Source organism: Thermobia domestica, chromosome 2 (assembly GCF_964235325.1).
Source record: "Thermobia domestica chromosome 2, izTheDome1.hap1.1, whole genome shotgun sequence".
NCBI classification, from domain to species: Eukaryota; Metazoa; Arthropoda; class Insecta; order Zygentoma; family Lepismatidae; genus Thermobia; species Thermobia domestica.
Window position 1 is genome coordinate 320,157,026 of NC_137455.1, and position 9,142 is coordinate 320,166,167.

Here is a 9,142-nt window from a genome sequence, read left to right on the forward strand (position 1 = left end):
TGAACAGGTCTTCTCGGGCTAGCAGCCAGGTAAATACTGTTATATCTTGCGACGTTTCGAGGGCTGACATCGTCTTCATCTTCAGGCGAATATGATGGTGCAATAGAGTGTATGGAATATATATACTCATGTATGTATGATTGGACTCTTCTGATTGGTGGTTGAAATGGCTTCTGATTGGTACTTGAAACGGCGGGATATGATTGGTGTCCATGTTTTACTCAGTTGGAATCCTGTGTCTCTGTTCAGGTTCGTTTTTTCTTGTGTGATTGCAACGGCTTCTTTTATCTTCCTGTCCCAAACTCTTGAGCATTTTGCTATTATTTCGGCATCTGTGAACAAAATCTTATGTTGCTGTTTGATGCTACGTTCAGCCAGTCCGGATTTATCTGGTTGGTTTAGTCTGATGTAACTGTTGTGTTCTTTGCATCTGGCTTCAATGGTTCGTCCTGTTTGTCCAATATATGACTTACCACATTCACACGGAATGCGGTAAACTCCAGGAGTTCGGAGGCCCAGGTCGTCTTTGGTTGGTCGTATTAAGTTTTTTTATTTTTGCTGGAGGTTTGCGTATTGTCCTGATGTTATACCTGGCAAATAGTCTGCTAAGCTTTCCAGAAGTGTTCCCGGCGTATGGGAGGCAGATTGTGTTCTTCCGTTCTTCATTCACAGTTTCTTCTGCACTTTTGTCCTTGTCAGTGTCCTTCGTTCTGGTCCTTTTCAGGGCCATATTTATATCTCGCATTGAGTATCCATTCTGTAGCATGGCGCTGCGAAGGTGATTAAGTTCCTCTGTTAAACAATCCTTGTCGGACCTGGAGAATGCTCTATGTGCTAAAGTGTTGAGAACTCCAAGCTGTTGAGCTTTGTGATGGAAACTGTTTGCGTTCAGATATAAATCTGTATGTGTTGGTTTCCTGTATACGCTATGGACTAGGCTGCCATCCGGTCTTCTGAATATCATGATGTCAAGAAATGGTAGACGTCCTTCTTGTTCAACTTCTATCGCGAATTTAATATTTGGATGCTGGTTATTGAGGTGCTGCAGGAATTCCTGTAAGGAGTTGCGTCCATGTGGCCAGATGGTGAACGTGTCATCAACATATCTATAGAAATGTGTGGGTGCAAATGGTGCTTTCTTCAGTGCTTCATGTTCAAAGTGCTCCATATAAAAATTGGCTACTGCAGTTGAGAGTGGAGAACCCATGACGACGCCGTCTGTTTCTTCATAGTACTGACCACGGTATAGGAAGAAGGTTGAAGTGAGAACATGTTGAAAGAGATCCAATATCTCAGGCCGGAAGTGTTTCCCAAGAAGCAGTATTGTATCCTTGATCGGAACTCTGGTAAACAATGATACCACGTCGAAACTAACCATAAGATCTTTGGAAGAGATCTTCATCGTCTTCAGGCTTTTTACAAACTCTGTTGAGTTTTTCACATGGTGTTCACACTTGCCCACGTATGGTCGGGTAATGTTGTAAGATACTTGGTCAAAGAGTAGGTTGGGCTTCCTATTGCACTAACAATTGGTCTCAGGGTTATCCCTTCTTTATGTATTTTTGGTAAGCCATATACTCTCGGAGGTATGCTGCAGTGTGGTGTAAGTTGTTTGCGTGTATCTTCGTCCAGTCCCGACTTCTTTAGTAGTGAGGCTGTTCTTCTTTCTACTGCAGACGTTGGCTCTCGTGACAAGGTGGTATATGCTGGATCTGGAAGTAACTGTGAAATCTTCTCTTGATAGACATCTGTGGGAAGCACTACAGTCATGTTTCCTTTGTCGTTGGTAGAATAGTGATACTTGCGTCTTCTCTTAATACTTTAAGTGCGATCCATTCTGCTTTGCTAATGTTTGGTCTGGGCAAGACGGCTCTTTTCAGGACCACGCTGGCTTCCTGACGTATTTCTTCTGTTGTATCGTTGGGAAGATTGCTAACTGCTTGTTCTATGCTGGCAATGATGTCTATGCCCAGAAGTTTCTTCGGTGTGATGGCAAAATTTAGCCCTTTCTTTAGTAAACCGGTAGTATTTTCATCCAAAGGTACATTGGTGAGATATACGACCACTAAAGAAAGGACTAAATTTTGCCATGTATCAATTTAAGATAGGCAATGAAAATCATTCACTCACAGTCCGAAAAAAGCAATAATAAATGCCACTGGTAATATGGTAAGAGAAATAAGTATTAATAGAAGAGAATAATAAATGACACTGATATTAAGAGAAATAAGTATTTACAAACTAATTACAAACTTTGTAATTTCCAGAATTTCCTAATAAAATTTTCCTGTTTCAGTATTTGGAAAATATGAAAATAATCAATGCAAAGAAAGGAATTGCCATAGTACAAAAATATTCCCTTAATTTACAAGACAATTTCACTTGTTAATTCACTTACAAACGAAAATATCTAAACTTCCTTCTACTCTTGCCTTTATATTTCAATACAGAAACAATTTAACTAAAATTCCTATTATAATTCTAAATTATATTCAATTGCATGGACAGGAAAACTTGACGAACACATGCCGTACTATATAAACATATATATAGCATTACCACACTTATTAGTTGCCAAAATACTGCAAATTAATATTTACTGCCGCTTCAAAGGAGCCAAACAAACCTCTATACATTAATATAGTTAAACAATTGAAATTACCTACCTCATTCTCTATTATCGAAGGAGTGGCATTTGTACCACAAAACATTAAACAATACACTATTATGTATGCTCAGATGGATTGTGTGTAATGGTAACATTAAATAAGGTACATTGGTATAATAATTGATTATGAAATACAGGGTGTCCGGAATGGGACTGACGGTTTTTAAAAGTCTATAGTTTTAATATGGTCAGAGATACAAAAAAAAAAAAAGAAAGAAAAACATATTGAATGGAAACTCAAAAAGTTTTGTTCAGCAAATTTTCATACTTGAACAACTATCGGTGACTGTGCTAGTATCTCCGATAAACAGAAATGGCATCGGCAATCGAAAAGGCGCAATGCATGTGGTGGTTTGCAGAGACAAAAAGGGTTGTTCAAGTTCTTCCTTTGGGGGTATGTGAAAGACCTTGTGTATTCTGGTGAAAAGGTTCGTAACTATGATGAAGAACCGTATTAGGAATGCGATTGGTTCAATAACATTTCAGATATTACAGAATACGTGGAGAGAGATTGAGTTCAGGCTAGATATTGTAAGAGTTACAAATGGAGCTCACGTGGAGTTACACTGAGTTAGAATGACTTGTAAGTACGACCAAATAAACTTTTTGAGTTCTCCTTTAAAATAAATGTTTTTTCCTTCTGTATTTCTGACCATATTAAAACTATACACTTTTAAAAGCCGTCAGTCCCATTCCGGACACATCATCAAAACAATTGAACAATATTTATTCATTAGCAATTTTTATATCGTATGTTTGAAAGCTAACGTTGGTAAAACTTTGAATGAGCAAATCGATAAATTATCCGAACCAGCGTCAAAGTGGGGCAGATTAATTACAACTTCAAGAACATTATAATGATTTCACCAGAGATAAAGTTCATCAATGGAAAACCAAAAATAGAACAAACCCTGGCAAACATTATTGGAAAATTACTGAATTAAATTATACAAACATGGCGAATGATGCTTCAAAGTGGTCAAGATCCAGGACAATTCTCTCAGGCAGGTTCCTGCTCAATAGGGCTCTTACGCTTGTTAAATTAAATTTACTTTAATATAGGTTTAAATACAAATATCTATGGTGAGATGAAAAAGTAAGAACATAGAATGGAGCTATTGAAAAACTACATAAAATATGTAAATACTGTGACAGTCAGTCTTATGCTTATAGTACCATCTGTTGATACAATTCATGCAGGAAAATAATTTAACATTATGATCTTGACAACATAGTAAGAACAATTCACTCCTAAGAAAAACTGGTTTATTCTTTCAATGATGAATCCAAGAGTTGTTTAAAACAAATGAAACATTAATAAATAACAAGTATTTATAAAATATTTCTATACAAAGTAAAAATTTAACAATATAAAACATTTATCGATTCTAAAGACAAGAAGAAAATTTATGTTCAAATTATTATAGGTCTAGCTACGAATCCTATTTTAGGTCAACCTATGAGCTTTAATTTCACTCATATAGTGCCACTTTCAAATGCATTTAACTTCAATGTTAGTATTTAGCATTACCTACTAGAAACATACAATTCGACAAAGTCTGTGCCATTTTGATTACACTATAGACTATACCTAGTGAATCCAATTAATGATATAAAACAATTTCTGCACAAGACACTTTTAGTAATGTGGTCGACCTGGATTACTGTGCTGGGACCTATTTGTATGACCCAATAAGTTTATTGAAGAAGAAGATTTCGTTCAAGCAACATTGATGAGCAAATTCTTAATGTCTTACAGAAAGCACCGTTTAATTGTGTGACTGTTTCCATATTCGTACCCTTTTGTGGGCTTTATTGTGAAAGGAATATCCAAAATAATACAATAAATTAATAAATATAAATTATTTGTCTCTCAGTGAAACATACGGGGCATTCAATGCATAAGGCAATCAAGTCCACTTTTAGTCATTTTATGCATATTTCATACATCAGATTTCTACCATAAGCTTTTTTTGAGTTCTTAAAAGATTGTTCAGATATTGTGAATAAATTATAATTGAAAAAGATTTAACTTTTTTCCTTTGTATTAAACGACACATACCAACTTCATGTCACTGTTTCTCATAATTTGGATAATTTCATCTAATCCCCTTGTGCTCTGAACGCTCCATATTAGTGAAATTACGAGAAAATGTAAATACAAATTGTGTTCTTGTAAAGTAAGGTAAAATTAATAGTAATGAAGTTCATATAGTAGAAGTTCGTAAAATATTTTATTTTTGAACTTAAAGCTTCTTGCGATGATAATATAATTAATACCACATGTGGAAAATATATTAGTGGATGAATATCAGTACAAGAAATGAACAATATTGACAATACGCATATATTGAGTTCCTTCACATATATACCTACAGGTTATTATCAGTGTCAGTGTTTACGTCACGTGCTGAAATGAGTAACAGTGCAATTCGATCCTTGGATACCTGTATGTGTATTCAGGGGTTAGCTTGACAACTAGAGCAGTACTAAAACGAGTAACTTGGAATCGCAACCTTCCGTATGTTCTATGAATACTCTTTACGAACTCTACAAGGCCGTATCTGTACTGTAACGCATACCGATAAAGTGCCTGACCCATCTATTAAGAATGTGCGAGCCGTAGCCCTTAGAAAGCGCGATCCGACAGAAGTTATGAGTACGATATAAAGTTAACGCGAGTCTCAATTAAGTGTATCGAGCCCGAATTCAGGGGAATGACAGTCAGAACGTAAATGTCATTGAGGTTAGGATAGTAAGCCTGATTAGTACCGCAACAAATCTTTTTGGAACTTAGGTGAAGAAGAGTGTTTGTGCTCAACCCAATCAGCAAGTTATTTTGAAAATCTGACAGTTGAAGCTTAATCCATTTGCTAGAAGCCATAACAATTGCATCAATGAATTGGTTTTATATATACCTAGGTATATAGTTCATTTGTTGGTTCTATGGGATATATTGATGATCGGTTTCGCCGTCATTTAAGATATTTAAGATAGGCCTACCTTCTTACTATTCTATATTCAAGGGCCAAGTCTAAGCGGGATATTTGTAAGATATTGTATACTGTATAAAGGTAACCAAGAATGTTCTGCCACTTTTTGTGGAGGTGTATGTTCCATGGAGCTAAGGTGAAGGCTAGTTGTTTGTGTGGGCATATCCAACATAATACCTGGTTGTGGTAGTTCAGTTACACCGTGAACTTGGGTAAGGACAGAGTGAATATGGGACCTCCACAGAGCGTCATAAGGACGTGCATGCTATACGAGTTCAACCTGGGGTCAAACGCCACTACAGCAGGCCGGAAGATATGCTAAGCCTTTGGTAAGGGTGTCGAGACTACGCGGATAATGCAGCGGTGGTTTAACCAGTTTAAGGACGGTGACGAAACACTCGAAGACGCAAGCCGGAAGAACAATACATGTACAAAATAAATATCTTCAGGCAGAAATTGAGGCGAATAGTGGCCAGACATGTGAGGAACTGGGACTACAATTCAGTGTGAGTGAGAAACCATTCGACAGCACCTTCATCAACTTGGGAAGCATTACAAGTTGAGTTGATGGGTCCCACTGATTTCACTCCGGGCCAGAAGGCAACGCGAGCAGACACCTGTGTTTCTTAACTGTCTCGTCTGAGGAAGGAACCATTTTTGGACAGGGTGTTGACATTTGATAAGAAGTGGGTCCTGTAAGGAGCTCTACGGCGTCGTCATCATTGGTTAGATCCCATAAACCGGTTCCAAAACAGCCGAAACCAGCACTGCACCAGAAGAAGGCCCTCCTGTGTGTTTGTTGTACTGCTCGCGGCATCGTGCATTGGGAACTGCTACCAACTGGTCAGAGAATCAATACAACTATGTACTGTCAGCAGTTGATCCGTGTTCAAGAAAAACTCAAAACTCTGGAGCCAGCACTTCTGAATTTCAAACGGGTCTTCCTGTTACATGACAACGCTAAGCCCCACGTAGCTAGAATGACCCGAGACACCATTCAACGCCTTGGATGGGAAACATGATTACATCCACCATACTCCACGAGAAACACTATTGCACCGTCTGATTATCTCCTATTCCATTCCTTGGAGAATCACCTTAGAGGACGCCAGTTGAAATCCCTAATAGAGGTGCAGAATGCACTTGATACCTTCTTTGCTTCACGGTCCACCAAGTTCTATCGCGATGGAATCCATGGCCTTCCAGAACGTTGGCAGAAGGTGATTGATGCTGATGGGGACTATTTGTGATCTTCCAGGTACGTCTTAGGTGATATATCGATGTTCGAAGGTAGTGGGTGAAAAAGCGATAGAACTTTCTTGGTTACCTTTATATAATGCCACCTCTTTTAGTCATTTTTAATATTTAAATGGTTTTTACTTTTGAACATTACTTGCATTTTAACAATGAGGGAAGAAGGGACCAACCCATGTTTTGCTATTAATCCGAAATTTTATAATATACGAATCTCACCTAGAATGAATAACAGGCCATTTAAATATTCAGTAAGTACTCTGAGCTTCAAAGAGAGGGTGTGTGGTCCGTTCGACCACGGGCCACAGTGTACTGTATCGCTTGCACCACCAATTGTCACGGCTCTGAGTATGACCACATGCGTGTTCGAGTAAGAAAAAATGGCCATTTTCACATTGCTGAATGACAAAATTCATGGCATTATCTATAACTACAAATGAATAAGTAAATGCTTTACAACTGAAGAAAAGTAATAAAATCCATATTTTCCATGAAGATACAAGTACCATGTTGTTTGTACAGACATAATACTCATTCGTTAGTACTCACATGGATAACCGTCCATGTCATAACGAGGTTATCCATAAGATGGCAACCTTCATAAGAGGGCAAACAGGGCATGAGCTCTCCCTGCTGGTCTTGTTGCCGATGGCAATAGCCGAGTGTCTCAGGCGTTTGGTTTCTGATCACTATGCCTAATCCAGGGGGAGGATCCAGGGGATGGGGCGATCGCTTCCCCCCAGAAGAGGAAACTTTCTTATTACTTGTATAAATAAAACTCATCCCAGAGTTTGGAGCTCTTAAAAGTAGCTCTAAGTAGCAGCATTACAACCCACCGCCTCCCAAAACTCCCTCCTGGATCTGCCCCTGGCCTAATCCATCGTGGCTTCGAGCTACACTAAAGAGCAGGGTCGTTTTTAACTATCCTTACAATGTCTGTGTTTGTGTCTCCGTCGTGGTAGATTAAGTAAAATATTTAATAGAGTTAATTAAAAGAACATGGAGACAAGTTTCTGAGTTGGGGGAGAGCTTAAAAAGAAATTATTAGCGACCATGCGTTCCGTGCATGTGGTCCCCGGCTCGATTCCGGGTAGGAGAACATTGAAGGCATTACTGTGGTTGTAATAGAACCATTAATTGTAGATTAATGTCTCATATAACTACTGTCAAATTTATGAATGGCCCAATAGAACACAACTGATCGTGGTATCATGACGTGTCTTGATCTGAGTTATTCCTAAATGTCTCCATCAGATTTGTGTATTTCTATTTCAATGTATTTAGCAGATGACAGGTGTATATTTAAGATGATTTCTCAACATAATATGCAAATACCTTAACAATTTAATGGAAATACCTGAAGAAGTTGAAGTTACCAGATGAATATGGTGCTGGCCCACGTCTCGCTTTCAGCACGGTTGTTAAGAGACGTAGGATACAGTTATAAAGGTTGCGAATACTAGCAATTGGAATATTACACCATTTCGTGTGCACTACATTACTCAGGTCTGTAAGAAAGGAGGAAGATGGAAATCTGAGTCAGATTTGTGTCTCCAAAACGGAAAACAGATGTTCAAAAATGTTCAGATCCGGTGATTGGGCAGGCCAAGAGAAGTGTTGAACAATCTCGATGTTTCTGAAGCAACGCGGCAACGGCGCCAACTGTGTGATGGGCGCATTATCATCCTAGAATGGCGTCATTGCCCGGAAACAACATCTGAACTGTAGGATGCACATGTTCTTCTAAAGTGACAATATGTTTAGAGGTAGTCATGAGGCCGACAAGTCCAATTGAAAACCAGGATATTGAGACTCACTGAACCGCCACCATATTTCATGGTTGAGCGGAGATTGCTGATTATATGCTTCTTTGGGTGCATGTGTTTGCCACACATGCAGTTTGAAACACGGCTCGTAGTTTGAAATAAGGCGAACGATAGCTTATCTGATCATATCTCACATGCTTCCAGTCAAAAGCGGTGCATGTAGTGTGTTCGAGATACCTTTGGTGTCGTGCTTTAGCTCTATAATCTATAATTTGGAAATCATATATATTTCCTCTTTTATATTATTAGCGTATGTTCAGCTCACTTCACACTACCGTTAGACTACTCCTTATGTAGTACGGAGTTTACCCTAAGACACCGCTACCAAAGGTCTGGCGTTGTAATCGCCGCTTCGCCGTTACCAACCGATATATTCAATGTGTTTCCAACTCCAGGTTTTC